General features: G+C 39.3%; 1 pseudogene; it reads right to left on the bottom strand.

The window, feature by feature from the left end:
* Positions 1 to 10,151: 10,151 nt before the first annotated feature.
* The window catches only part of LOC116753934, a 154,463-nt pseudogene continuing 139,364 nt past the window's right edge, over positions 10,152 to 25,250 (bottom strand).

Raw genomic sequence — 25,250 nt, 5'->3', positions numbered from 1 at the left:
TTTGCATTTCTCTAATAATTAGTGATGTTGAGCATTCTTTCATATGTTTGTCGGCAGTCTGTATATCTTCTTTGGAGAAATGTCTATTTAGATCTTCTGCCCATTTTTGGATTGGGTTGTTTGTTTATTTGATATTGAGCTGCATGAGCTGCTTGTATATTTTGGAGATTAATTGTTTGTCAGTTACTTCGTTTGCAGCTATTTTCTCCCATTATGATGGTTGCCTTTTAATCTTGTTTATGGTTTCCTTTGCTGGGCAAAAGCTTTTAAGTTTCATTAAGTCCCATTTATTTATTTTTGGTTTTATTTCCATTTCTCTAGGAGGTGGGTCAAAAAGGATCTTGCTGTGATTTATGTCATAGAGTGATCTGCCTATATTTTCCTCTAAGAGTTTTATAGTGTCTGGTCTTACATTTAGGTCTTTAATCCATTTTGAGTTTATTTTTGTATATGGTGTTAGGGAGTGTTCTAATTTCATTCTTTTACATGTAGCTGTCCAGTTTTCCCAGCACCAATTATTGAAGAGGCTGTCTTTTCTCCACTGTATATTATTCCCTCCTTTATCAAAGATAAGGTGACTATATGTGTGTGGGTTTATCTCTGGGATTTCTATCCTGTTCCACTGATCTATATTTCTGTTTTTGTGTCAGTACCATACTGTCTTGATTACTGTAGGTTTGTAGTATAGTCTGAAATCAGGGCACCTGATTCTTCCAGCTTTGTTTTTCTTTCTCAAGTTTGTTTTCGCCATTCAGGGTCTTTGGTGTATCCATACAAATTGTGAAACTTTTTGCTCTAGTTCTGTGAAAAATGCCATTGGTAGTTTGACACGGATTACACTGAATCTGTAGATTGCTTTGGGCAATAGAGTCATTTTCACAATGTTGACTTTTCCAATCCAAGAACATGGTATATCTCTCCATCTGTTTGTACCATCTTTAATTTCTTTCATTGATGTCTTATAGTTTCCTGCATACAGGTTTTTTGTCTCCTCAGGTAGGTTTATTCCTACATATTTTCTTTTTGTTGCAATGGTAAATAGGATTGTTCCCTTCATTTCTCTTTCAGATTTTTCATCATTAGTGTATAGGAATGCAAGAGATTTCTGGGCATTAATTTTGTATCCTGCTACTCTACCAAATTCACTAATTAGCTCTAGTAGTTTTCTGGTAGCATCTTTAGGATTCTGTATGTATAGTATCATGTCATCTGCAAATGGTGAGTTTTACTTCTTTTCCAATTCTGATTCATTTTAATTCTTTTTCTTCTCTGATTGCTGTGGCTAAAACTTCCAAAACTATGTTGAATAATAGTGGTGAGAGTGGGCAACCTTGTCTTGTTCCTGATCTTAGAGGAAATGGTTTCAATTTTTTACCATTGAGAATGATGTTGGCTGTGGGTTTTGTCATATATGCCCTTTATTATGTTGAGGTAGGTTCCCTCTATGCCTAGTTTTGGAGAGTGTTTATCATAAGTAGGTGTTGAATTTTGTTGGACACTTTTTCTGCATCTATAGAGATGATCATATGGTTTTTCTCCTTCAATTTGTTAATATGGTTTATCACATTGATTGATTTGCATATACTGAAGAATCCTTGCATTCCTGGGAAAAACTCCACTTGATCATGGTGTATGATCCTTTTAATGTGCTGTTGGATTCTGTTTGCTAGTATATTGTTCAGGACATTTGCATCTCTATTCATCAGTGATATTGGCCTGTAGTTTTCTTTCTTTGTGGCATCTTTGTCTGGTGTTGGTATCAGGGTGATGGTGGCCTTGTAGAATGAGTTTGGGAGTGTTCCTCCGTCTGCCATGTTTTGGAAGAGTTTAAGAAGGATAGGTGTTAGCTCTTCTCTAAATGTTTGATAGAATTCGCCTGTGAAGCCATCTGGTCCTGGGCTTTTGTTTGTTGGAAGATTTTTAATCACAGTTTCAATTTCAGTGCTTGTGATTGGTCTGTTCATACTTTCTATTTCTTCCTGGTTCAGTCTTGGAAGGTTGTGCTTTTCTAAGAATTTGTCCATTTCTTCCAGGTTGTCCATTTTATTAGCATAGAGTTGCTTGTAGTAGTCTCTTAGTATGCTTTGTATTTCTGTGGTGTTCGTTGTAACTTGTTCTTTATCATTTCTAATTTTATTGATTAGAGTCCTCTCCCTCTTTTTCTTGATGAGTTTGGCTAATGGTTTATCAATTTTGTTTATCTTCTCAAAGAACCAGCTTTTAGTTTTATTGATCTTTGCTATCATTTTGTTCATTTCTTTTTCACTTATTTCTGATCTGATCTTTGTGATTTCTTTCCTTTTGCTAATTGGCGGGGGGGGGGTTGTTCCTCTTTCTCTAGTTGCTTTAGGTGTAAGATCAGTTTGTTTATTTGAGACTTTTCTTGTTTCTTAAGGTTGGATTGTATTTCTATAAACTTCCTTCTTAGAACTGCTTTTGCTGTATCCCATAGGTTTTGGGTCAACGTGTTTTCATTGTCATTTGTTTCTAGGTATTTTTTTATTTCCTCTTTGATTTCTCCAGTGATCTCTTGATTATTTAGTAGTGTACTGTTTAGCCTCCATGTGTTTGTATTTTTTACAGTTTTTTTCCCTTAATTGATATCTTGTCTCATAGCGCTGTGGTTGGAAAAGATACTTGATACAATTTCAACTTCTTAAATTTACAAAGGCTTGATTTGTGACCCAAGATATAATCTATCCTGGAGAATGGTCCATGAGCACTTGAGAAGACAATGTATTCTGTTGTTTTGGGATGGAATGTCCTATAAATATCAATAAAATCTATCTGTTCCATTGTGTCTTTTAAAGCATGTGTTTCCTTATTTATTTTCATTTTGGATGATCTGTCCACTGGTGAAAGTGGACTGTTAAAGTCCCCTATATGATTGTGTTACTGTTGCTTTCCCTGTTTATGGCTGTTAGCATTTGCCTTATGTATTGAGGTGCTCCTATGTTGGATGCAAAAATATTTATAATTGTTATATCTTCTTCCTGGATTGATCCCTTGATCATTATGTACTGTCCTTCTTTGTCTCTTGTAATAGACTTTATTTTAAAGTCTATTTTGTCTGATATGAGAATTGCTACTCCAGCTTTCTTTTGATTTCCATTTGCATGAAATATCTTTTTCCATCCCCTCACTTTCAGTCTTTATGTGTCGCTAGGTCTGATGTGGGTCTCTTGTAGACACCATATGTATGGGTCTTGTTTTTGTATCCATTCAGCCAGTCTGTGTCTCTTGGTTGGAGCATTTAATCCATTTACTTAAGGTAATTACTTAAGGTAATTATCGATATGCATGTTCCTATTACCATTTTCTTAATTGTTTTGAGTTTGTTATTGTAGGTCTTTTCCTTCTCTTGTGTTTCCTGTCTAGAGAAGTTTCTTTAGCATTTGTTGTAAAGCTGGTTTGCTGGTGCTTAATTCTCTTAACTTTTACTTGTCTGTAAATATTTTAATTTCTCCATCAAATCTGAATTAGCTCCTTGCTGGGTAGAATAATCTTGGTTGTAGTTTTTGCCCTTTCATCACTTTAAATATGTCCTGCCACTCCTTTCTGGTTTGCAGAGTTTCTGCTGAAAGATCAGCTGTTAACCTTATGGGGATTCCCTTCTACGTTATTTGTTGCTTTTCCCTTGCTGCTTTTAATATTTATTCTTTGTATTCAATTTTTTTTTTTTTTTTTTTTAAACATCTTTATTGGGGTATAATTGCTTTACAATGGTGTGTTAGTTTCTGCTTTACAACAAAGTGAATCAGCTATACATATACATATGTTCCCATATGTCTTCCCTCTTGCGTCTCCCTCCCTCCCACTCTCCCCATCCCACCCTTCCAGGCTGTCACAAAGCACCGAGCTAATATCCCTGTGCCTTGCAGCTGCTTCCCCCCAGCTATCTACCTTACTACGTTTGTTAGTGTGTATATGTCCATGACTCTCTCTCGCCCTGTCAAAACTCACCCTTCCCCCTCCCCATATCCTTAAGTCCGTTCTCCAGTAGGTCTGCGTCTTTATTCCTATCTTACCCCTAGGTTCTTCATGACATTTTTTTCCCTTAAATTCCATATATATGTGTTAGCATACGGTATTTGTCTTTTTCTTTCTGACTTACTTCACTCTGTATGACAGATTCTAGGTCTATCCATCTCATTACAAATAGCTCAATTTCATTTCTTTTTAAGGCTGAGTAATATTCCATTGTGTATATGTGCCACATCTTCTTTATCCATTCATCCGATGATGGGCGCTTAGGTTGTTTCCATGTCCTGGCTATTGTAAATAGAGCTGCAATGAACATTTTGGTACATGACTCTCTTTGAATTTTGGTTTTCTCAGGGTATATGCCAAGTAGTGGGATTGCTGGGTCATATGGTAATTCTATTTGTAGTTTTTTAAGGAACCTCCATACTGTTCTCCACAGTGGCTGAACCAATTCACATTCCCACCAGCAGTGCAAGAGTGTCCCCTTTTCTCCACACCCTCTCCAGCATTTATTGTTTCTTGATTTTTTGATGATGGCCATTCTGACTGGTGTGAGATGATATCTCATTGTAGTTTTGATTTGCATTTCTCTAATGATTAATGATGTTGAGCATTCTTTCATGTGTTTGTTGGCATTCTGTATATCTTCTTTGGAGAAATGTCTATTTAGGTCTTCTGCCCATTTTTGGATGGGGTTGTTTGTTTTTTTGTTATTGAGCTGCATGAGCTGCTTGTAAATTTTGGAGATTAATCCTTTGTCAGTTGCTTCATTTGCAAATGTTTTCTCCCATTCTGAGGGTTGTCTTTTGGTCTTGGTTATGGTTTCCTTTGCTGTGCAAAAGCGTTGAAGTTTCATTAGGTCCCATTTGTTTATTTTTGTTTTTATTTCCATTACTCTAGGAGGTGGGTCAGAAAGGATCTTGCTGTGATTTATGTCATAGAGTGTTCTTCCTATGTTTTCTTCTAAGAGTTTGATAGTTTCTGGCCTTACATTTAGGTCTTTAATCCATTTTGAGCTTATTTTTGTGTATGGTGTTAGGGAGTGATCTAATCTCATACTTTTACATGTACCTGTCCAGTTTTCCCAGCACCATTTATTGAAGAGGCTGTCCTTTCTCCACTGTACATTCCTGCCTCCTTTATCAAAGATAAGGTGTCCATATGTGCGTGGGTTTATCTCTGGGCTTTCTATCCTGTTCCACTGATCTGTCTTTCTGTTTTTGTGTCAATTTTTGATAGTTTTATTAATATGTGTCTTGGTGTGTTTCTCCTTGGATTTATCCTTTATGGGACTCTCTGCACTTCCTGGACTTGATTATTTCCTTTTCCATGTTAGGGAAGCTTTTGACTATAATCTCTTCAAATATTTTTTCAGTCCCTTTCTTTTTCTCTTCTTCTTCTGGGACCCCTATAATTTGAATGTTGGTGTGTTTAATGTTGTTCCAGAGGTTTCTGAGACTGTCCTCAATTCTTTTCATTATCTTTCCTTTATTCTGCTCTGTGGTAGTTATTTCCACTACTTTATCTTCCAGGTCACTTATCCAGTCTTCTGCCACAGTTATTCTGCTATTGAGTCCTTCTGGAGAATTTTAAATTTCATTTATTGTGCTCTTCATCACTGTTTGTTTCTCTTCAGTTCTTTTAGGTCCTTGTTAAACATTTCTTGTATTTTCTCCATTGTATTTCTGAGATTTTGGATCATCTTTACTATCATTACTCTGAATTCTTTTTCAGGTAGACTGCCTATTTCCTCTTCATTTGTTTGTTCTGGTGGGTTTTTACCTTGCTCCTTCATCTGCTGCATATTTCTCTGTATTCTCATTTTGTTAAACTTACTGTGTTTGGGGTCTCCTTTTTACATGCTAGCAGTTCGTAGTTCCCGTTGCTTTTGGTGTCTGCCCCCAGTGGATAAGGTTGATTCAGTGACTTGTGTAGCCTTCCTGGTGGAGGGGACTAGTGCCTGTGTTCTGGTGGGTAGGTGCTGGATCTTGTCTTTGGGGTGGGCAGGACTGTGTCCAGTTTTGTGTTTTGGGGGTGTCTGTGAACTTAGTATGATTTTAGGCAGCCTCTCTGCTAATGGATGGGGTCATGTCTCTGTCTTGCTAGTTGTTTGGCATGGGGCACCCAGCACTGGAGCTTGCTGTTGGTTGGGTGGATCTGGGTCTTAGCATTGAGATGGAGATCTCTGGCAGAGCTCCGCCAATTGATATTACTTTGTGCCATGAGGTCTCTGGTGGTCCAATGTCCTGAACTCAGCTCTCCCACCTCAGAAGCTCAGGCCTGACACCAGGCCAGAGCACCAAAACCCTGTCAGCCACATGGCTCAGAAGAAGAGCGAGAAAAAAAAGAATGAAAAATAATAAATAAAAATTTATTTAAATAAAACAATTTTTAATTAATAATAATAAAAAATAAAAGAGAGCAACTAAACCAATAAACAAATCCAGCAGCGATAAGAAGCGCTAAAAGCTATACTAAGATAAACATAAAAATCAGAAACAAATCATTCACAGACAGCAAACCCTATTCTACAGCTGCTCCTAAAGTCCACCGCCTCAATTTTGGGATGATTCGTTGTCTGTTCAGATGCAGGCGACATCAAGTTATTGTGGGAATTTAATCCACTGCTCCTGAGGCTGCTGGGAGAAATTTCCCTTTCTCTTCTTTGTTCTTAGAACTCCTGGGGTTTGGCTTTGGTTTTGGCCCCACCTCTGCATGTAGGTCACCCTTAGGCATCTGTTCCCCACCCAGAAAATAGGGGGTTAAAGCAGCAGCTGATTAGGGGGCTCTTGCTCACTCATGCCCAGGGGAAGGAGGGGTACGGTAGTCCTAACTGGAATGTGGGGCGAGCCTGCAGCAGCAGAGACCAACATAACATTGCAACAGCCTGAGGCACACCGTGTGTTCTCCGAGGGAAGTAGTCCCTGGATCACAGGGCCCTGGCAGTGGCGGGCTACACCGGCTCCATTTGGCGGCGGGTGGTGGGGGGTGTGGATAGTGACCTATGCTTGCACACAGGATTCTTGGTGGCTGCAGTAGCTGCGTTAACGTTTCATGACTGTCTCTGGTGTCCAAGCTGATAGCTGTGGATCACGCCTGTCTCTGGAGCTCATTTAGGCGGTGCTGTGCCTTCTGTGGGCAGACAGGGAAGGAATCCCATCTCCTTGTGCACCTTGAAACAACAGTCTCTTGCCTCTTAGGCAGGTCCAGACATTTTCCTGGACTCCCTCTGGGCTAGCTGTGGTGCACTAGCCCCCTTCAGGCTGTGTTCATGCAGCCAACCCCTGTCCTCTCCCTGGGATTCGTACTCCGAAGCCTGAGCCTCAGCTCTCAGCCCCCACCTGCCCCGGTGGGTGAGCAGACAAGCCTCTCAGGCTGGTGAGTGCTAGTTGGCACCAATGCTCTGTGCAGGAATCTCTCCGCTTTGCCCTCTGCACCCCTATTGCTGTGCTCTCTTCCATGGCTCCAAAGCTTCCCCCCCTCCTACCCTCCGTCTCTGCCAGTGAAAGGTCTTCCTAGTGCGTGGAAACTTTTCCTCCTTTACAGCTCCCTCCCAGAGGTGCAGATTCTGTCCCTATTCTTTTGTCTCTGTTTTTCCTTTTTTCTTTTCCGCTACCCAGGTATGTGGGTATTTTCTTGCCTTTTGGGAAGTCTGAGGTCTTCTGCCAGCATTCAGTAGGTGTTCTGTAGGAGTTGTTCCACATGTAGATGTATTTCTGATGTATCTGTGGGGAGGAAGGTGATCTCCATGTCTTACTCCTCTGCCATCTTGAAGGTCCCCCACCTACAGCAATTTTAATTTACAGGGCTAATTAGAGAAGCACCTTTGGTTTGATCTATCTCTTGGGACAAAGAGCTGGCCTTTCAAATGCAGCAGAGATCTGCAGAGGCCACAGCACTGTGAGGCAGCCAAGCCGCTGATGCTAGATTGTTTGTTTCACTTGGTAGACCAGTTGTGACAGATCGTTTTATTTACAGCAAGAATATTAATTTTCTAGTTTTGGTAACAAAAATACAATGCTCATTTGTATTGTTGTAAAACTTGGAAATATGCGCTGCAGGATAAGTAGTATTCAAAGCAACATCCTAATTAAAAGGAAAACTCAGTTGTTTTGCAAGATAATATAAGGAGGGCACATAAACTGTAAATAAGATGCATGGTAAAAATGAAAAAGACAGGCTGGATAGGAGAAGAATGAAATAAGATTTGGAAATGTGCTTTTAAAATGAACACAAATTGTGAGATAATGTTTCATTAAACAATAAAAATAACAGACGAGTGGCAAAGATGTAATAGAAATTCCTATGTATACAATTTTAATTTTAATATAATTTTCCCCAGTGCATCCACGTTTACTGAACTACTATGACAGTTTCTTTCTCACCCTGTCCAAAGTTACTGAGGGAATGTACTTTGCTGTAAAGAATTCCCTGATTATGAACATGAAAACAATCCAGAAACTGACCACAGTGTTTTTTAAAAATGGCAGAGCATCTGCTCGGCGCCAAAGCCTTAAGAGAATGGCAAAGTATGTTCCATTTCCTCAGGCAAGCAGAAGGAGAATATAGAAAACCACCTTCCCTATGTCTTCCTGCATAAAGTAACTCGACACACTTGTTTCTTTTTTACTTTTTAAAAAATGCAGAGAAGACTTCGATGACACCACAATCTACACTGTGCTGTCCATAACAGAGCTGATGCCAAGGAGGTGCCAGGTCCAGTAAACAAGCATTGATGTGACTTGAGGAAGATGCACATCAGTGCAGCCTCAGTTTCTCAGTCTGAAAAATGGGGTGATAATACTTACCTCTTCTCTTCAAGCCGGAGAGACACATAGAAGTTTAGTAAATATTACTTAAATATGGATGTGAGGGCACAAAGTCCACATATGTGGAAGATGTGATGGAGTGAAGACAGGAAGTCCAGAGGGAGTCCTATATCTTACTGACCCCCACTGAGGAAGCTGAGTAAAATGTCCAAGTCCAAGCAACCTCACATACACCTCAGGCATTTCAACCACCGAGGTAAGAAATCCTCCCCTCCTTTGCTTACACTCATGTAAGTCAATTAACTCATGTATTTATGTATTGGCTGTCATCAATGTTCTGACGGATCCTTAATTTTTTTAATATAAATTTATTTAGTTATTCTTTTATTTAATTTTTGGCTGCATTGGGTCTTCGCTGCTGCACACGGGTTTTCTCTAGTTGCTGAGAGCAGGGGCTACTCTTTGCTGCGGTGCGCGGGCTTCTCATTGCGGTGGCTTCTCTTACTGTGGAGCACAGGCTCTAGGCACGTGGGCTTCAGTAGTTGTGGCACACGGGCTTCAGTAGTTGTGGCTTGTGGGCTCTAGAACGCAGGCTCAGTAGTTGTGGCACATGGGCTTAGTTGCTCTGCGGCATGTGAGATCTTCCTGGACCAGGGCTTGAACCCATGTCCCCTGCATTGGCAGGCAGATTCTTAACCACTGCGCCACCAGGGAAGCCCCGGATCCTTAATTTTTAAAAATATCCAAAAGTAGACACCATGCCCTGCTCATTGTTTTGCTTTTAATCTGGTGTGGTTATAGAGTAGTAATCCAATTTCTGTTAAACATCAGTGCTCAAATACTCTTTTTTGCCATTCACATTCTGGTTTGTTTTATTACTTTCTTATTTTCCAAAAGTTTATCAGGCAAGAGAAAGATGTACTTGTTCATGCATAGGTAAACTATGTGCCAAATATATCAACCAATCCATTTTATTAACTAGGTTATCAGTTAATCCCTTTGGTGAACAGAATTCATAACGATACAGTGGGACTAACTTTTAATTTTGATTTTTATACTAGATTAAGTAGTAGAAAGTTATGGAACACATGTCAATGGACCTACAAAAGCAAAGAATAGCTTATGTAGATAGAAAAAAATAGGCTCATAAACAAGTATTTTTATAATAAGTGTTCTGCCGTTAGAGTTGCAAATCACGAGCACACTGTGCTTATAAATTTTGCATTATTTTTTCTAGAAAAATTCTAAGGATTTAAATCGAAGTTTCCAAGTCCATCTGATTTCTTAATATAAAAATCAATTGCAGTGGTTTTCTATTCTATTTTTTTAAAAAGCTTCATTGATCAAATACAAATAGAGTAAAAGTCATCATTAAATACATCCCCAGACATTATATATTCAGACTTCATGATCACAGATCAGCTGGTAGGACCTATTTATTACAAAGGCAACTTGAGGATGTCTGAAGGATCTACCAAAGCAGATTTCCTTTCCGAGAGCAGAGGCCCCTTCTCCAGGTGAAATTGCCCAGCCACCCTTCCTATAGAGGTCCCTCCAGCCATTGTTTCAGATAATCTTAGCATACTCCTTGGCTGACATGTGAGGCACTCGGAGTCTTGCTGGATCTTCAAAATCAACGTGGAAGAGACCAAACCGGCTGCTGTCCCATGCGTCCACTCAAGTTATCCAGAAAAGACCAAGCACAATATATTTGAAGACTGACTTTATCAAGTTGGATAGCTAAAATTACAAAAACAAAAAATTACCATTTCCCCAAAGGTTTTATGAGAACACAAAATCATTGATGACCAGTGTGGATGGGTGTCTTTCTCCTGCAGAGGATCACAGTGGGAACAGAAAAAGGCTTGTCTCAATCCCCTTTTTATTTTATTTTATTTTATTTTGCGGTATGCGGGCCTCTCACTGTTGTGGCCTCTCCCGTGGCGGAGCACAGGCTCCGGACGCGCAGGCTCAGCGGCCATGGCTCACGGGCCCAGCCGCTCCACGGCATGTGGGATCTTCCCGGACCGGGGCACGAACCCGTGTCGCCTGCATCGGCAGGCGGACTCTCAAACACTACGCCACCAGGGAAGCCCCTCAAACCCCTTTTTAAATTTCCTGTTTTAACCAAGCAAGGGCTTCATTCACGAAGTTAATTTACATGCCTTTTTATTTGTTGTCCCCCCCCTTCTTTAGATTGAGGAGCTCTTTAATCTCTGAATTTCATCCAAGGTCCAAGAATATAATAGGCCCCAATTAATTTTTATTAAAATTGTAAATAAATGAATAAATAAATTATGACACTAAAAAAAAGAAGTTAAATTACATAATTCTAAATATTTGGTTATTCATTCATTTTGACATTCATTTTATTCATTGTCTTTTACTCAGTACACATCTTTTCAACACCTACTATTCTTCAGACACGAAGACACACACACACACACAGAGTTTCTCCCTAATACCTTAGAAATGTATTCAGTAAAAATACTACCCAGATTCTAAATACAACTTCAAGATAATCTAGAAAGCCCATTAGTAAATTGGAAAAAACTGATAGCAGCACAGCTGAGGAAGACCCAGTACTTACCTTGTGACCAAACTGAGGTATGTCTTATAATTCTGGAAATAGAATCTCCGAAATGAAAAGGATCAGCACAAGGTTCTGGCTGTGCCTTTATCCTAGACTGAGTAGGCACAGAAATGCCACAGCATCTTCTCTGCCCCACATCTAAACTCAGAGTAGTGCTTGAGCCCTAAAAGACAAAGCACTAGACCACCTCCCCTCCAAATGCACATATGCACAAACACAATATTCTATATAATTTCATCTGTGGATGCCCCAGACACCATCCGTGGACTCCATATTAAGACGCCAAAGTGTGGAGAATTCTTTAAGTAGTTTTACACTGATTTCTTTCTTTCAGTCAGGGAATTGAGCTCATTTTTTAATTAGCATTTTAAGTTTGGCAAAACCTTTAGGTTGTGTGAATCTTTGCATTGAGCATTTTCTTTTTTTAAAACCATAGCAAGTAAACCTTATCTATGGGATGTACTTAAATCTGTTTCATAGTGCAGAAATTAAATTCAAAGGCAAGTTTTCTTTATAAGGTAGACATAATCCTAAATAAGTTAGGTGAAAATGAACATTTATATAATAAATCAAATTTTAATTTTACTGGGGCTTTCTTTTAACGTAAATGACTCTTCTAGCTTCAGCAAACCAAGATCCACTTTTTAATTTTTTCTGTTATAAATCTGTATTTTTCAGGTGTCTCAAAATTACTATACCCATATACTATTACACATGTGTTGATTGCCAAATCTTAGAATTTTTTTTAACTATGGATAGACAAATGGAATTTTTTTTTTACTATGAATATTCTGTAGACAAATGGAATGTTTTTTATTAGTATGGATATTCTATAGAAAAATGGAATTATTATTATTTCTTTTTACTATGGATAGTCCATTGACAAAGGTTTTCTGACAGGTTAATTGATGCATAACCCCTCTACCTTTGTGCATGGAGGCATACAAAGTGCTTTACTTAGAGAATGCCCTGTGAATGGGCTCAAGGCAGGAATTAAACCACACTGGATTGACTCTTTTTAAATAAAGTATTATTGGAAAATGAAATATATACCATTCAAGCACATCAAGCTTTATAGGAGTTAAAACACTTACTAGGTATGCCTTCTCCTCCCACTTGACCACCTTGTCACATGTCTCCTCCCCTCTCTTGTCAACCACAATCTGCAAAATACAAATATTTTTAAATAATCTTTTAAAATTTAATTTCTGGAAGGAATATATCTAAGAATGAAAATGACTAAAACCAAATACCAGGCCATAAAATGGCAATCTCTTTTGACTGCCTTATAATTCAATGTGGGAACATGTGAAAATCTGCATATCTTCTTTCTCATTTGCAGAACTACTTCTCAACAAGGCAGTCTGCCAGGTATAAAGCCAGACAGTTTCTGAAAACATGCACAGTGCCACAAATCATGTACAAAATGATTGATTCATGTGCTAAACCAGGAGATAAAAACAATGCCCTGCCTGCTTGGAAGGGAGCAAAAAGGAAATCTTGACAATTTCATTGTTAACTGCCAGGAGTTCCGCAGCAGGTACTAAACGGCCTGAGTGACACTGGTGGATGTCTCTGCATTTTCATTGCAGGAACACTCAAGTAGAGAATTACCTGGTTAGGGCTGAAGAGCTAGCCTGCTGGAATACTTCTGATGGTGCTACCACTGGTAAAAATTACAAAACCGTATCGGAACCTGCATGCTTCTCCTGTTCCTACCTCCTCAAGAACAGAAAGAGACCATCATCACATTTCTTGTCACCATGACTTATGGGGTCCCAAATCTTAGTTGGGAAAAAACATTTCTGTGAATTCACTCTCTTTCTTTAAGCAGAGTTGCAGGCAAAGTAAACCCAGACTGACAGGAACTGCAGATGGGTACAAAGTACACGGGGATGAATACGATACCCATACCGGGGTCAGAGTTTGGTTTTGGAATAAAAGGCCAGTAGGAAAGATCTCACAGTCAGCAGGTTGAATTTAAAGATGCAAGGAGAAAAATATCTAAGACTTATTAATATATTATAGCCTTCAGCTGTTCTCATTATAAGAAATCTATGCCAGTGTTGTACTATACACACACACATACACACACACACACTTATGCATGTACACATACACTTACTGCCCTGTGTTGGCCAAACTGAAAAGGCTGAGGAAACAGTCCTTCACCAGACTGTTCTCACTGCTGAAACCAACTTCAAGTTCAAGGGGTTCCCAAAACCATGCTCAGTTTCAATAATTTGCTAGAAGAACTCTCAGAACTCACAGAAACCTCTTATAGTCACAGTTATGGTGTATTACAGCAAAGGATACATAATAATATAAGCCAAAGGAAAAGACACATAGGTCAGAAATTGATGTCTTCAAACATAAAGTTTACATTGTCTTTTTCCCTAGGAGTCAGGACAAGTTGTCCTCCTGGTGTTGACATGTGACAACACACACAGAGTACTGCCAACCAGAGAAGGTCACCTGAGCTTCGGTGTCCAGTTTTTATAGGGACTTTGTTACATTAGCATGATTGGTTGATTGCCCATGTGGATGTCTCAATCCCCAGGTCAAGTGACACCGTGTGACCCAGAGTCCCTCACTCAGTCACATGACTGGTCTTCCTAATGTGACTAGCACTCACCCTAAACAAGGACATTCATCAGGTTGTAATCGATTTTTTTCTCCCAGAAGCTAAGGGCAAAGGCCAATCCATGCTTTGGGCAAAACCAAACTCTTTACTACACACACACATACGAACACACACATTTTAGAAACACCTTATTTCATGGTATTGGGCAAATTCCTCTCAATTTACTGACTTAACGAGGTATCGTGATTATGCCTCTGTCTATCATGTTAGAAAGGGCTAGAAATCGGGCACTCAGCATCAGTGGGATTTATTTCCACACAGTTTATAAACATAGATAATCTGTGTTTTCAAGATTGCCTAGAACATATATAAGACATCCATGAATGTGACATAACTATGAAGCTATAAAACATACCACTAATCCACAGATCCAAGCTGCCAGGACACGAAACAGTGGAAAGGTCCAGGACAGTGGAAAAGGCAGCACCTCACACACAAAAAAAAAAAAAAAAAAGGGAGAGAGAGAGAGAGAGAGAGAGAGATAAAGCACCAAGAATGGATAAGAAGAAAAATTATAGGCCCTTAAGTCATGACCCTGGGGGTGAGTTGGATACCAGGCAGGGCCTGGGAGTGACCTGACTGCAAGACTACTTTCCTCCTGAGACATCTCTGTGCTGCTCCTTTTAAAGGCATTTCTTGGTTGAGTAGAAACATGTTTCCATCAGACCATTTTAGGTTCAACTGTTTAGTGCCCAAGAGAATAAATCTAAACTTCTCATCCAGAGAAAGGCAACAGTCAGGCCTTCAAGTTCAGGTCACTGCAGATATTTACCGAGACAGTTCACTTATTCATTGAACAAATGTTCATTAACTATCTCCTATGTGCTGGGTACTGTCCTGGCTCTGAGGTTACAGCATAAGAGCTGTGTGGCTGACAAGGTCTTCGTGCTCTGGCATCAGGCCTGAGCCTCTGAGATGGGAGAGCCAAATTCCAGACTTTGTACCACCAGAGACCTCCTGGCCCCAAGTAATATCAATCAGCAAGAGCTCTGCCAGAGATCTCCATCTCAACGGTAAGACCCAGATCCACCCAACCAACAAGAAGCTCCAGTGCTGGATGCTCCATGTCAAACAACTAGCAAGACAGGAACACAATCCCACCCATTAGCAGAGAGACTGCCTAAAATCATATTAAGTTTACAGACACCCCCAAAACACACCACTGGACATGGCCCTGCCCACCAGAAAGACAAGATCCAGGCCCCAACCACCAGAACACAAGCAACAGTCCTCTCCACCAGGAAGGCTACACAAGCCAGTGAACCAACTTCATCCACAGGGGGCAGACAAAAAAAAAAAAAAAATGGGAACTATGAATGTGCAGCCTGGAAAAAGGAGACCCCAAACACAATAAGTTTAACAAAATGAGAAGACAAAGAAATATGTAGCAGATGAAGGAACAAGGTAAAAACCCACCACACCAAACAAATGAGGAAATAGGCAGTCTACCTGAAAAAGAATTCAGAGTAATGATAATAAAGATGATTCAAAATCTCAGAAACACAATGAAGAAAATAAAGAAATGGTTAACAAGGACCTAGAAGAACTAAAGAGCAAACAAACAATGATGAAGAACACAATTACTGAAATTAAAAATTCTCTAGAAGGACTCAATAGTAGAATATCTGAGGTAGCAGAATGGATAAGTGACCTGGAAGATAAAATAGTGGAAATAACTACCACAGAGCAGAATAAAGAAAAAATAATGAAAAGAATTGAGGACAGTCTCAGAGACCTCTGGGACAACATTAAACACACCAACATTCAAATTATAAGGGTCCCAGAAGAGGAAGAGAAAAAGAAAGGATCTGAGAAAATATTTGAAGAGGTTATAGTCAAAAGCTTCCCTAACATGGGAAAAGAAATAGGCAATCAAGTCCAGGAAGTGCAGAGAGTCCCATAAAGGATAAATCCAAGGAGAAACATGCCAAAATATATATTAATCAAACTTTCAAAAATTGAATACAAAGAATAAATATTAAAAGCAGCAAGGGAAAAGCAACAAATAACATACAACGGAATCAGCATAAGGTTAACAGCTAATCTTTCAGCAGAAGCTCTGCAAGCCAGAAAGGAGTGGCAGGACATATTTAAAGTGATAAAAGGGAAAAACCTACCACCAAGATTACTCCACTCACCAAGGATCTCATTCAGATTTGGCAGACAAACTAAAACCTTTACAGACAAGCAAAACTTAAGAGAATTAAGAACCACCAAACCAGCTTTACAATAAATGCTAAAGAAATTTCTCTAGGCAGGAAACACAAGAGAAGGAAAAGACCTACAATAACAAACCCAAAACAATTAAGAAATGGTAATAGGAAAATACATATAGATAGCTACCTTAAATGTAAATGCATTAAACGCTCCAACCAAAAGACATAGACTGGCCAAATGGTTACAAAAAAAAGACCTGTACATATGCTGTCTACAGGAGACCCAATTCAGACCTAGGGACACATACAGACTGAAAGTGAGGGGATGGAAAAAGATATTCCATGTAAATGGAAATTAAAAGAAAGCTGGATTAGCAATTCTCATATGAGAGAAGATAAATTTCAAAATAAAGACTATTACAAGAGACAAAGAGGACACTACATAATGACCAAGTGATCAATCCAAGAAGAAGATATAACAATTATAAATATTTTTGCACCCAACATAGGAGCACCTCAATACATAAGGCAAATGCTAACAGCCATGAAAGGGGAAATCGACAGTAACACAATAATAGTAGGGGACTTTAACACCCCATTTTCACTAATGGAAAGATCATCCAAAATTAAAATAATTTTATTATTTTAATAAAATTATAATAAGATTTAAATGACACATTAAACAAGATGGACTTAATTGATATTTATAGGACATTCCATCCAAAAACAACAGAATACACATTCTTCTTAAGTGCTCATGGAATATTCTCCAGGACAGATCATATCCTGGGTCACAAATCAAACCTTGGTAAATTTAAGAAAATTGAAATTGTATCAAGTATTTTTTCTGACCACAACAATATGAGATGAGATATCAAATACAGGAAAAAAACTGTAAAAAATACAAACATATGGGGAGTAAACAATACACTACTAAATAACTAAGAGATCACTGAAGAAATCAAAGAGGAAATCAAAAAATACCTAGAAACAAATGAGAATGAAAACACAATGACCCAAAACCTATGGGATGCAGCAAAGGCAGTTCTAAGAGGGAAGTTTATAGCAATACAATCCTACCTCAAAAAACAAGCAAATCTCAAATAAACAACCTAACCTTACCTCTTAAGCAATTAGAGAAAGAAGAACAAAAACATCCCAAAGTTAGCAGAAGGAAAGAAGTCATAAAAATCAGATGAGAAATAAATGAAAAACAAATGAAGAAAACAATAACAAAGATCAATAAAACTACAAGCTGGTTCTTTAAGAAGATAAACAAACTTGATAAACCATTACCCAGACTCATCAAGAAAAAAAGGGAGAAGACTCAAATCAACAGAATTAGAAATGAAAAAGAAGAAGTAACAACTGACACTGCAGAAATACAAAGGATCATGAGAGACTACTACAAGCAATTATATGCCAATAAAATGGACAACCTGGAAGAAATGGACAAATTCGTAGAAAAGCACAACCTTCTGAAACTGAACCAGGAAGAAATAGAAAATATTAACAGACCAATCACTGAAAATGAAACTGTGATTAAAAATCTTCCAACAGGGCTTTCCTGGTGGCACAGTGGTGGAGAGTCCGCCTGCCGATGTAGGGGACACGGGTTCATGCCCCGGTCCGGGAGGATCCCACATGCTGTGGAGTGGCTGGGCCCATGAGCCATGGCTGCTGAGCCTGCTCGTCCAGAGCCTGTGCTCAGCAATGGGAGAGGCCACAACAGTGAGAGGCCTGCGTAACGAAAAAAAAAAAATCTTCTAACAAACAAAAGCCCAGGACCAGATGGCTTCACAGGTGAATTCTGTCAAACATTTAGAGAAGAGCTAACACCTATCCTTCTCAAACTCTTCCAAAATATAGTAGACAGAGGAACACTCCCAAACTCATTCTACAAGGCTACCATCACCCTGATACCAAAACCAGACAAAGATACCGCAAAAAAAAAGTTACAGTCCAATAACACTGATGAACATACATGCAAAAATCCTGAACAAAATGTGAGCAAACAGAATCCAACAGCACATTAAAACGATCACACACCATGATCCAGTGGTTTACCCCAGGAATGCAAGGATTCTTCAATACATGCAAATCAATATGATACAGCATATTAACGAATTGAAGGAGAAAAACCATATGATCATCTCAATAGATGCAGTAAAACCTTTCGACAAAATTCAACACCCATTTATGCTAAAAACTCTCCAGAAAGTGGGCAGAGAGAGAAACTACCTCATCATAATAAAGGCCACATATGACAAACCCACAGCCAACATCATTCTCAAAGGTGAAAAACTGAAAGCATGTCTGCTAAGATCAGGAACAAGACAAGGATTTACCACTTTTTCAACATTTTTCAACACCACTATTATTCAACATTGTTTTGGAAGTTTTAGCCACAGCAATCAGAGAAGAAAAAGAAATAAAAGGAATCCAAATTGGAAAAGAAGAAGTAAAGCTGTCACTGTTTGCAGATGACGTGATACTATACATAGAGAATCCTAAGGATGCTACCAGAAAACTACTAGAGCTAATCAATGAAATTAGCAGAGTAGCAGGACACAAAACTAATACACAGAAATCTCTTGCATTCCTATACACTAATGATGAAAAATCTGAAAGAGAAATTAAGGAAACAATCCCATTTACCATTGAAACAAAAAAGAATAAAATATCTAGGAATAAACCTACCTAAGGAGAAAAAAGACCTGTTTGCAGAAAACTATAAGACATTGATGAAAGAAATTAAAGATGATACAAACAGATGAAGTGGTAAACAACGTTCTTGGATTGGAAGAATCAACACTGTGAAAATGACTATACTACCCAAAGAAATCTACAGATTCAATGCAATCCCTATCAAACTACCAATGGCAGTTTTCACAAAACTAGAACAAAACATTTCACAATTTGTGGAAACACAAAAGACCCCAAATAGCTAAAGCAATCTTGAGAAAGAAAAACAGAGCTGGAGGAATCAGGCACCCTGACTTCAGACTTTACTACAAAGCTACAGTAATCAAGACAGTATGGTACTGGCACAAAAACAGAAATATAGATCAATGGAACAGGATAGAAAGCCCAGAGATAAACCCACACACATATGGTCACCTTATCTTTGTTAAAAGAGGCAAGAATATACAATGAAGAAAAGACAGACTCTTCGATAAGTGGTGCTGGGAAAACTGGACAGCTACATGTAAAAGAATGAAATTAAAACACTCCCTAACACCATATACAAAAATAAACTCAAAATGGATTAAAGACCTAAATGTAACACTGGACAGTATAAAACTCTTAGAGGAAAACATAGGCAGAAGACTCTGTGACATAAATCACAGCAAGATCCTTTTTGACCCACCTCCTAGAGAAATGGAAATAAAAATAAACAAATGGGACCTAATGAAACTTAAAAGCTTTTGCCCAGCAAAGGAAACCATAAACAAGATGAAAAGACAACCCTCGTAATGGGAGAAAATATTTGCAAATGAAGCAACTGACAAATGATTAATCTCCAAAATATACAAGCAGCTCATGCAGCTCTATATCAAAAAAAACAAACAACCAATCCAAAAGTGGGCCGAGGACCTAGGTAGACATTTCTCCAAAGAAGATATACAGATTGCCAACAGACACATGAAAGGATGCTCAGCATCACTAATCATTAGAGAAATGCAAATCAAAACTACAATGAGGTATCACCTCACACTGGTCAAAATGTCCATCATCAAAAAATCTACAAAGAATAAATGCTGGAGAGGGTGTGGACAATAGGGTAACCTCCTGCACTGTTGGTGGGAATGTAAATTGATACAGCCACTATGGAGAACAGTATGTAGGTTCCTTAAAAAACTAAAAGTAGAACTACCATAGGACCCAGCAATCCCACTACTGGACATATACCCAAAGAAAACCATAATTCAAAAAGAGTCATGTACCACAATGTTCATTGCAGCACTATTTACAATAGCCAGGACACTGAAGCAACCTAAGTGTCCATCGACAGATGAATGGATAAAGAAGATGTGGCACATATATACAATGGAATATTACTCAGCCATAAAAAGAAATGAAATTGAGTTTTTTGTGGTGAGGTAGATGGACCTAGAATCTGTCATACAGAGTGAAGTAAGTCAGAAAGAGAAAAACAAATACCGTACGCCAACATATATATATGGAATCTAAAAGAAAAAAAATGGTTCTGATGAACCTAGGGGTAGGACAGAAATAAAGAGGCAGACGTAGAGAATGGACTTGAGGACATGGGTAGGGGGAAGTGTAAGCTGGACGAGGTGAGAGAGTGGCATGTACATATATACACTACCAAATGTAAAATAGATAGCTAGTGGGAAGCAGCTGCATAGCACAGGGAGATCAGCTCGGTGCTTTGTGATCACCTAGAGGGGTGGGATAGGGAGGGTGGGAGGGAGACACAAGAGGGAGGGGATATGGGGATATATATATATACATACAGCTGATTCACTTTGTTATACAGCAGAAACTAACACAACCTTGCCAAGCAATTATACTCCAATAAAGATGTTAAAAAAAGGAAATTATAAGCCCCTAGATTTCTGTGTTCAGGTAATGGCAGATTACACTATTCAATCAAGTAATGAAAATAAGTAAACATGCTGACTAAAATTTTTTAAACATATTTTCAAAACAATGGAAAGCTGTTAATTTCATAGGGAATTAACAGGCCAAAGCAGGAAGTGGGAACTGAGATTCGTGGGCATGGCTGCTACTTTTGCCTGATGGAATTTTCCAGTCTTAGGAAATCAGAAACTTTTTCTATTTTCTGGCGTGAGAATAAGTGTCAAAGAAATCTACTATGAGACCCCACACTCAGAAAACTAAGATCCCAAAAGACTAAACCCTGAGTGTAAGTGTGAGCCAGAAGCAAACCAGTCACTGTAAAGTCTTAAGTCACATGGTGGTTCAGAAAATGCTAAGTCTGGATCTTGGATTGAGGTGACCCCAGACTAACAGTACCCAGATACTGGGAAGATACACATTCAAATTCTTTCTAAAGGGAGATACCTATATTCTAAACTTCAAATTATTATTACAAACATTTTAAAGTATAATCATCAGCACATGTATGACCATACAGACTGCTGGAAAATAATGACATAAAAAAAATCACCAGAATCAACAGACAATAAGAAACAAGCCCAGAATGATCTCAGTTATTAGAATTGTCAGACAGACTATAAGATAACCATGTTCATTATGTTTAAATCATAGAGACCAACTTGGAATATCTTTTGAAAAAGAAACCTCTGCAAGATTGGGTTTGCACCCCAGGTCCAGCAGTCACGAGCTGAAGGGGCCTCTCATTTCTCCTGAGTACAGTGGAGACACTAATACTTACTCCTAGGACTGTTGTAAAGACGAAACAGGATAGTGTGGACCCCAGCACAATACCTAGCCCATGGTGAGTTTCTGTTCCTTTCCTCTGGCCACCCCTTAGAAGAATATAGAAGCCAAAGTAAAAATACACTTTGATGTGCCCTCTCCCCCATCCCAAACATTTTGATAAAGTAGAAATTGGGTTTAATGAACATCTGCAACAGTGTAAAAGGGAAAAGGGAGTCACAGGGACAATATTCAGTCTGAGAAAGGTGACTGTAAAGACAAAGGGACAGCTACAGACTGTATAAATCTGAAGGCAGGGCTCTTTACATCAGTTGACAGACTCCTTTCTTTGCTCCAGGGTGACATCTCCAAGTCATTGCCTGGCTTCCTTCCTCCCTGAGCCCTGAGAAGCAGTTCTAAGACCCCCGTAAAGCACTGAGTTTCTGATGTCCAAGCTCTCAAACTCGTGTGATGTTGGTTGAGCAGGTGCATCCTGAGATTTACTTCTCGAGCAGCAAATCCTTTCCAAGATGTGGAAAAAACTAGTAGAGTGGGTCTGAGTCGAAACCTTAAATACTATGTGGCTAAGTCAATGTCATAACAAGTCCAAAAGACAGGATGCAAAACCACCTCAGATTCAAGGTTATTGAACTAGAATGGGAACAGGTCTCAGAAAGACACGAGAGTTGGGGAGAGGTCTTGGGGAGTGTTCACAGAGGGTCATGGAGTATCTTCTATTTGCATTAATTTGTTGCTGCATATGGAAAAAAGCAAGACAATATAAAGACATGGAGCCAAAACAAATGTCAAAATGATTACCAGTCCACCAAGGAATTTTCTCAAAATGTTGACTCTGACCACCTAAACCAGTTAGATCTTGGGGCATGGCTTTAAAAAAGTTTGTTGGCCTCATCCCAAACCCACTAAAATCAGTCTCTTGGGTTGTGGGTTATGGGCTAAATTATGCCCCCCATAAATCCACCATGTTGAAGTCCCAACCCCTAGTACCTCAGCACATGACCTTATTTGGACATAAAGTCTTTAAAGAGGTGATTAAGTTAAAATGAGGTCATTAGGGTGGGCCCTAATCCAATATGACTGGTGTCTTCATAAGAAGAGAGTCACTAGGGGTGCATGGGCACAGAGGAAAAACCAGTGAGGACACGGTGAGAACGTGCTTGTCTGAAAGCCAGAGACCTCAGGAGAAGTCAAACCTGCTGATAACTCAATCTTGGACTTCCAGCTTCCAGAACTGTGAGAAAATACCTTTCTGTTGTTCAAGCCACCCAGTCTACGGCATTGTGTTACGGCAGTGCTTAGCAAACTAATACAGGTTGAGAACTGAGAATTTCTATTTTCAATAAAATCCCTGAGTGATTTTTATACTTAATCAAGTTTGAGGCTGATAAGCCTAGGATAAATTCTGATGGTCAACTACGACTTTTTGAGCACAGCTTGCAACCCCAGAGGCATCCCTCTGGAGGCTTATAAGTGTTAGAGAATCACCATCAGCCCCTTTCCTCAATAGTCATAGCTAGAGGAGCTCTGTGCAGAGACACAGCTATGTGCAGGCCAAGTCACAGCAACTTTCAGGCATGAGGACCACAAGACACTAAGGGAAAGATGCTGCATGCTCAGGAGTGTCAAAATGCCTTTTCATCCCACTGCTTAGTCGAAGCCCACCCTTATCCCAGTGGATCATGAGAAATCCTCTCAGTTCACCATGGGTAATGGCTTGATTGGAGGCTCCTCTAAAAGATTTGTCCATCCAAAACCTGTGAATGTGTCCTTATTTGGAAAAAGGGCCTTTGCAAATGTAAGTGAAGGAGCTCAAGATGAGATCATCCTGCATAATGGTGAGTCCTAAATCCAATGACAAGTGTCCTTACAAGATAAGAGAAGGGGAGAAGATATACAAGGAAGAAGGCAATGTGAGGACAGAGGTAGAGACTGGAGTGATCTGCCTACAAGCCAAGGAATGCCAAGGCAGCCACCAGAAGCTGGTAGGGGGGCATGGAACAGATTCTCCCTCGGAGCCTCCAAAAGGAACCAATCCTACTGATAAGCCTTCATTTCAGACTTCTGGTCTCCAGAACTCTGAGAGAGTCAATTTCTGCTGTTTAAGCCACCAAGTTTGTGGTAATTTGTTACAGTAGCCACAGGAAAGAGACCCACCAGATCCTCTGGTGTGGATACCAACCGGGCTCCAAGTCCCAAACCACCCACCCGAATAGGCTGAGTGCTTATACAAATCTCTCTCAAGGCCTGCAAAGCTGGAGAGAGAAAGCCTTCCCGGGACACAGTTTGAAGTCGATTTTCTGGCCATTGCCCCAAATACGAACTGAGAAATTGTGTCTCTTTGAGTCTGGCGCAAGTGCACAAGAACACTACAACTGGAGGACAGCTTCAGCTGTATAAGGGTTCCTAAAAGACAACTGGCACGCCTGCTGTTTCCCCTTTCTTTCAAAAAAATAAAATAAAACAACATCAGGAAGATCTAAACATAGAAAATGCACAATAAGCCTACCCTCCTAACAACTCCAGGTGAATATCAGTGGCTGGACAGCATCTGCGAAAATGCCCAAATAATCCCAAAGCAGGAGGCCCCACCGGCACATGGGAACACCCAGAAGCAAAAACTATGACTCTCTGAAAAGAGAGTCTTTGAAAAGCAAAGGCTAATGTATAAATATTTTATAGGAAAATGACAATTAACCAGAAATGAGCTGTAAAGTTTTCTTAATTATCTGCAGCATTCCTATTACTTATATTAGATTGGGGGAAGGGGGGTGGAAGCTGTAAATAGCAGATGAAAGATATCATATAAAATCATATTTTTATTTAATTATAAAGCTGATTGGAGGGTAGGTACACATTCATTGTCATCTTCTATAATTTCTACATCAATATTATTTTTATGGTTACTTCTGCTACAGTGGGAAGTTCTTATTAGAACCAAAGTTCTCAGCAAATAAATCTGTCTTCTACCAGAAAATCTTCCTTCCTTGCCCCATTCCCTCCTTTTCTCTCTTCCTTCCTTCCTTTCTTTCCTTCTGAGATTTACTTTTCCCTTCTATAAAATGGGGGCAATCTTCTTCCTAGGATTGTTGGGGGTATTATATAAATTAATACATATAAAGCTCTATGAATAATGCCTAGTTTATAGTAAACACTCAGTATACACTGCTTGTTGGTACTGTTGTTCTTGTTATTTCTCTCAGAGTCTGGAAGGGCAATGAATGAAATCTGTTTTTTCTCTTCCTCCCATCTGGCTCCAAACAGCTTTCAGAGGGTGTAGAGTCAGCACAAAGTGCTCAGTGCTGAGAACCAGAGAAATCAGGGCATCAAGGGAAAGTGCAGCATCTGGGGCAGGGTTTGTGCTCAGTCAGAAAGGGTCAGTTGTGGGTCATGAAAAATAAATTACTAAAGACAAGGATCTTAGGGTGAGGCTGCCAGGAACACCAAGTGTTGCTGAAGCCTTCCTGCCCTGGGGCACTCGGAGCTGGGAATGGCATAACTTAAGGTTTCTGGGATCCTACATCCATCCTACACTTATTCAATAAATATATATTGTGCTAGGAATTGGGACTATAAGGGTGAGCAAAATAAGTGGCCTCTCTTTTTGAAGAGCTTACCAGCTTATATGGAAGACATATCTTAATCAAATTACCACCCTGTGAGCCTTTAATTACAATCCGTGAAAAACATTATGAAAAGAAAGACATGGGAACTGT

Source organism: Phocoena sinus, chromosome 5, assembly GCF_008692025.1.
Source record: "Phocoena sinus isolate mPhoSin1 chromosome 5, mPhoSin1.pri, whole genome shotgun sequence".
Classification (NCBI taxonomy): Eukaryota; Metazoa; Chordata; class Mammalia; order Artiodactyla; family Phocoenidae; genus Phocoena; species Phocoena sinus.
The sequence above is the reverse complement of the archived record's forward strand: the minus strand, read 5'-3'. Positions and strand labels throughout refer to the sequence as shown.